The following is a 6,455-nucleotide window of genomic DNA, read 5'->3' as shown; positions in this document are numbered from 1 at the left end:
TCAGCCCGTTGCCATCAGCTCCATCCCGCAAAGCCAGCGCTTCCCGGGAAACTTTCCGGGATCAGGAGAACAACACCACCACCGTGCGGCCGGACAGAAGGCAGGGAGGAGGGCTGGCTGTGCCCTCACTCACACCTGCAGCAGATTCCCAGAGCCGCCTGCGGAAAGCAGGGACAGATCCGGGACAGATCCGGGATAAATCCGGGACAAATCCGGGACAAATCCGGGATAAATCACGCTGCAGGTTGCTCCTGTGCAGAGCAGATGTCCCACTCCCAGCTCAGGGCCGTGGATTCTGTGCCTGCTCTCACTGTCTGGGCTGTCCTGGAGCTGTTCCCAATCCTCCTTCTCCAGGTGTTCCTGGGTTCAGACCCCTGGACATCCTGCAGAGGTGTGGTGGCTCTGGGGAGAGGGGGAACCTCCACTGCCAAACAAAGCCCAGGGGATTTGTAAGGCTGGAGCAGGGATGGGCTGTGTCCCTGGGGACGCAGAATTCCAGACTGGGTTGAGTTGGACCTTAAATCCCTTAAATCCCATCCCATTCCGAGGACAGGGACACCTTCCACCATCCAGCCTGGCCTTGGACACTCAGGGATCCAGGGCAGCCACAGCTGCTCTGGGAATTCCATTCAAGTCCCAGCCAGGAATTCCTTCCCAAATCCCATCTGTCCCTGCCCTCTGGCACCGGGAATCCATTCCCTGTCTCCTGGTTCTCTCTGCCCTCTCCCTCCTTTTTAGAGCCCCAGTTGTTTGGATTTTGGTCCCCTTTTCCCAGGCAGCCAGGTAAAACCAGAATATTTCCAGAGCTTCCCCTCAAACTGCATTCCATGGGCAGGATGGGATGCACAGCTCACAGCCAGGGAATAAGGGAAGCAATTAGAAAATCAAAGCTCCCAGACACCTGCAGGAACCTGCAGCATCTGAAAAGACCATGGACTACTCCCAAAACCAAAGTGCTTCGTGTTTCCATTCTCCTCCTGCTTTTTCAAGCTTTTTAAGTAGCTCGAGAGAAAACTGAATTTCCCTATTTTTTTCCCAACAACGCAGCCTTAGCCATGGAACCACAAGCAGGAACATCCTAAAGGTTGTGTGAATGCAAAAGCTGCTCACTCCAGCTGGAGTCCTTTGGGCACTGGAGGAAATCTAGGAAAATCCTGGGAAAAAAAAAAAAAATCCCAGTAACTATTTATTTGCATTTCCTAGTGAAGAAGCCAGCTTCTCCCTGCCAGCATTGCTGGTGTTTCACACTCCTGGCAGCTGCCACTTTCCACTCCGGGAACATCTGCATCCCGCAGGCTTGCAGTGAGTTCCCAGAGCCGCGGGGATGGAGCTGGGAAGAGGGACAGCGTTCCCGTTTGTCCCGAGCATTCCCGTGCCGAGCTATTCCTGAGAGCAGAGCCGAGCCCACACTCCCGTTCCAGCCCAGCCCAGCCCTGAGCCATCGCTGCCCCCGGAGCACCCAGCGCATCCTGCCCGTGCGCTCGCCACACGAACCATCCAGCCACAAAATGTTCGGAGAGAACCAGCTGAGAGGAGGAAACGGGGCTGGAGAGGAGCAGCAGCTGCTCCACTTTTGGGGAATAATGGAGCTGATGAGCTCGCCTGGGAGGGAGCTGGGCACAGCTGCAGCTGCTGGGGAAACAACAAAGGGCTCGTTCTGCAGCCACTGAACCGCTCCGAGCTGGGCTTGGCTTCTCTGGGGTCTCATTTTTATTTAACTGCTCCTGGGTGCAGGGAGAAAATGTCTCCACGTGAAGCAGCTGCCAGTTAGAGTCCCGGGGCAGAGGCAGAAAAGAAGTTTTTTCCACAAGTACAGGAGTAATCCCATTGAATCCTATAAAACCATGTCAGACACCTTCAAGGCAAATTTTCTAAAGAAATAAAACCACAGATCAAAACTCTGCATCCTAAGTACAGCTATTAAATAATCAGAGCAAACTTTCATTTGTTGGTATCACAGTTTGCACCTTCCCTTCTAAAAATTATCTCAGGAGTGGATGTCACACCATCCCAGAGTCACATCCTATTTATCCAACTCCCAGGAAAAAATCTGGTTAATCCCTATGGAGCTGGCTGGTTTCCCTCTATTTTTTTTTTCTCCTTGGAAAGTCAAAAGGTGCCTCAGACTTCCTGGATGGATAATTGAGGCATTTCCAGCTTTTCAGTCCATCCTGAACTTTCTAAGCCAAAAAACCTCAGCACAGGCAAGGACAGCAAGAGGCACTGAGAATTCCATAAAATATCCAAATAGCAGCTTTTTAAATATAAAAATTGTAACTAAAACAATTAATAAATGTGGATAAATATCCAGGGAATTTCCCCCTGTTTGATCCAGGCAGGTGTGAGGGGCAGGATCCCACACCACAGAAGGAAGTTCTCCCAATACACTGAATATTCAGCTTTATTATCCCTCCAAACCAGCAAAAAGCCACCTCAGCTGAATCTCTCCACTACACCACACTTAACATCCACTATTTAATTAAATCTGAAGCCAAATGACTCGAGGGGGAGAAGCACAAGTTAATTAACATATCATGACACAGCACATGAAAAACCCTGGGACATAAATAATAAACCACAGCAAAGCAAAAGGGCTCAATTTAGGACTGGCTGAAGGACCTGGGTTAATGAGGAGTGTTTGGAGCCAGGACTGCTCATGTCTCTCCCTCCAGCCAGGGATTCAGACTCTCAGCTCAGATCAGTATTAACCTCAGGTAGAGCAGCTCAAATCCATATTTTCTGTCATTTTTTTCTGCTCAGTACCTTTGAATCTCGCAGAAAATAAACCAGGTTTTCATCAAACCTCCATCCCCCAGCATGGTTGCAAGCAGGGGTTGTTAATTATAGATTAAACATTCCTGCAAGACTTTGAAACCAACCCAAGCAAACCCAGCTCAGGATTTCTCAGCACCCAAAGATCACACAGCTTCACACACATTTTAATTGTTGGAATAGATTGAACACCACATGAATTTTCTCTTGCAAAATGCTCTTTGTGCACCTCACCCTATAGTAAATTGATGTTTGTGTCACACCTACTCAGCTCCATGTTTTGTTACACAGGATCCTCTTGTCCCCTTGAGAGGAGTTTTTTTCTTTTATATTCAATAATAATAAATAGCAGGCTGGGAATTGATTATTATTTCTACACTAAATGTCCCAAACATTCCTCCTCAGCATATTTACTCAGCTCAGAATTTTACACTCTAAAAGGTGTCAACATCCTTCAAGTAATAAAAGGCAGATAAATTCAATGCCTACAAGGTTAAGGGATTTACAGACATAAAAATTGTAATATTATTCATGACTTCAAGGTTTTTCTTTGTGATGTTACAAACCTGCTGCACATTCATTTGGTTTTGTAAAACTCTATAGAAGAGCTACTAAGAAATTTGTATCAGGGGAGCAGAACTAAGACCAGTGAGTGAATTAAAGAATATTCTCCCACCTGGCATCACTGTCCATCATTTACCAACAGTCCTGGGGAGGTCCCAGGTGGCTGGAATTTATAAAAAGAGTGGGAAGGAGGATTGTAGACCAGTCAGCCTGAGCTCAGAACAGGTTAAGGTTATGGAACAGTTAATACTGAGTTACAGGATGGCTGTAAAGGGGTTAGTTGTATTATTTAATTAATGGTGGGTTTGGGGTTTGTTTTGTTTTTATTTAGAGTTAGGATTAGAAACATGAAGGAGATGAATTTTTTTGTGTGTGTTTGGATTTGGTTGTTTATTGAATTTTATTTAAAGTGTAGAGAGTTTTGTAACACTTTTAGCTTTGTACTTTTGTAGCACTTTTGAGTGCTGTGTCCAGTTCTGTGCCCTCAGTTTAGGGAGGACATTGAGATGCTTGAGAGCATCCAGAGGAGGCAACAAGTCTCAAGCTGTGCCAAGGGAAATATAGGTTGGATATTAGGGAAAAGATTTTTACAGGAAGGGTGATCAAGTATTGGAATGGTCTGCCCAGGGAGGTGTTGGAGTCACCACCCCTGGATGTGTTTAAAAACAGACTGGATGTGGCACTGGGTCCATGGTCTGGGTGAGGTGTTGGGCTGGGTTGGGCTCGATCATGGAGGTCTCTTCCAACCCAGTGATTGTGGGATTGTGGGATTGTGTGATTGTGGGATTCATTGTGGGATTGTATGATTGATTGTGGGATTCTGGGATTCTGGGATTCTGGGATTCTGTGATTGTGTAATTCTGTGATCCTGTGATCCTGTGATTCTGGAATTCTGGGATTCTGTGATCCTGTGATTGTGTAATTCTGTGATTCTGTGATCCTGTGATTCTGTGATCCTGGGATGGATTTGCACTGTGGGATCACTCCTGGGAGGGCTCTGTCCACCCATGGACGAGGACATGGAAAACCAAACCACTCTTGCTCTGCCTTTGGGGTTTCCAGCCTGGGTTCCTGGGCTCTCCCTGGCTGTGCAGGGTGTGCTGGGCACAGCCTGGGCTCTCCCTGGCAGTGTCTGCAGCCCCGGGAACGTGATCCCAGTTCTCCCAGCAGAGTTTCTCCTGCCTTGGGGCACGGGGGCTGGTTCCTGTTACTGCTCTCAGCTCGTTCTCTTCTCACCATCAGCTGGGCTCAGACATTTGATGGAGCTCAGATGCAGCAGCCACATCTCTGGTGGCTTCACCTGGCTCGGTGGTAAAGCCAGGTTTGGGTACAGGTGGCCCCGATGGGTGTTTCTGGTGTTTGCAGGAGCTGTAATGGAGCAGGGCCAGGCTGGGGCTCCTGCAGTGGCTGGGGTGGCATTGAGAGCCCTGGCAGGATGAGTGGGGGTGTTTGTTTGTGACAAAAGGATGTGAGGGCAGAGGTAAAAAGGAACTCGGCCCAAAGCTTCATAGCACTCAGACTTAATAGCACTTAAGTTACACCCTAAACCTAACAATTTAACACAGGAACAGCACTTGACTTCTAACTCACTTATTATTCACTTAACTTCCAGCTTAACCCTGATAATGGAACGGAGGAATGCCAACAGCTCTTCATGGCTGAGGAAATCAAAGTGAACTGAGCAAAGATCAACCTTGGGCACCATGGCTTCTGTCATGACCTGGCCTCGCTCTCAGGCCTCACTTGGTGAGACACTAGAGCAGCTCAGACACCCCTGGGAGCAGCATTTCTGCCAGTGCCAGGACACAGGAACTGCTGAGTGCACAGGGTGAGCTGCCTGTGAGGAATTCCCCTCCGGGGCAGGGAAATGCTAAATGCTCACTCCGGATGCTTTTGCTTCTCCCCGGCAGGGCAGCCTTCGAGGAATGAGGGGGCAGCCCAGGACTGTCATTTAGGAAGTTTAGGAATGAGATTGAGATGCTTGAGTGCATCCAGGGGAGGCAACAAGGCTGGGGAGGGGTCTGGAACACAAACCCTGGGAGGAACAATGAGGGAGCTGGGACTGTTCAGCCTGGAGAACAGGAGGCTCAGGAGTGACCTGGTCACTCTTACAGCTCCCTGAAAGGTGGCTGTGCTCAGGTGGGCTTGGTCTCCTTCCCCAGGCACCACTGACACTCCAGAGGACACAGTCTCAAGCTGTGCCAAGGGAAATATAGGTTGGATATTAGGGAAAAGATTTTTACAGGAAGGGTGATCAAGTACTGGAATGGTCTGGCTGGGGAGGTGGAGGAGTCACCACCCCTGGATGTGTTTAAACACAGACTGGATGTGGCACTGGGTCCATGGTCTGGGTGAGGTGTTGGGCTGGGTTGGGCTCGATCATGGAGGTCTCTTCCAACCCAGAGATTCTATGTGTGTGATTGTGTGTGTGATTGTGTGTGTGATTGTGTATGTGGTTCAGTGTGTGATTCTGTGTGTGATTCTGTGTGTGGTTCAGTGTGTGATTGTGTGTGTGGTTCAGTGTGATTCAGTGTGTGATTGTGTGTGTGATTGTGTGTGTGGTTCTGTGTGATTCTGGGTGTGATTCTGGGTGTGATTCTGTGTGTGATTGTGTGTGTGGTTCTGTGTGTTTTTCTGTTTGTGATTCTCTGTGTGTGATTCAGTGTGTGATTCAGTGTGTGATTCTGTGTGTGATTGTGTGTGTGGTTCAGTGTGTGATTGTGTGTGATTGTGTGTGTGATTCAGGGTGTGGTTCTGTGTGTGATTCAGTGTGTGATTCAGTGTGTGATTCAGTGTGTGATTGTGTGTGTGATTGTGTGTGTGGTTCAGTGTGTGATTCTGTGTGTGATTGTGTGTGTGGTTCTGTGTGTGATTCTGGGTGTGATTCAGTGTGTGATTGTGTGTGTGGTTCTGTGTGTGTTTCTGTGTGTGTTTCTGTGTGTGATTCTGTGTATGGTTCTGTGTGTGGTTCTCTGTGTGATTCTGTGTATGGTTCTGTGTTGAAATTGCATCCCCCATTTGTTACACACACAGCATTTTGAGTGATTGCTTATTCTGCAGCAGGTATGTGATCACAAAGAGTCCTCACACAAACACAGTCCTTTCCAGCATATGTATAA

The sequence above is a fragment of the Oenanthe melanoleuca genome, chromosome 8 (assembly GCF_029582105.1).
Source record: "Oenanthe melanoleuca isolate GR-GAL-2019-014 chromosome 8, OMel1.0, whole genome shotgun sequence".
Lineage (NCBI taxonomy): Eukaryota > Metazoa > Chordata > Aves > Passeriformes > Muscicapidae > Oenanthe > Oenanthe melanoleuca.
This window is presented reverse-complemented; position numbering follows the sequence as displayed.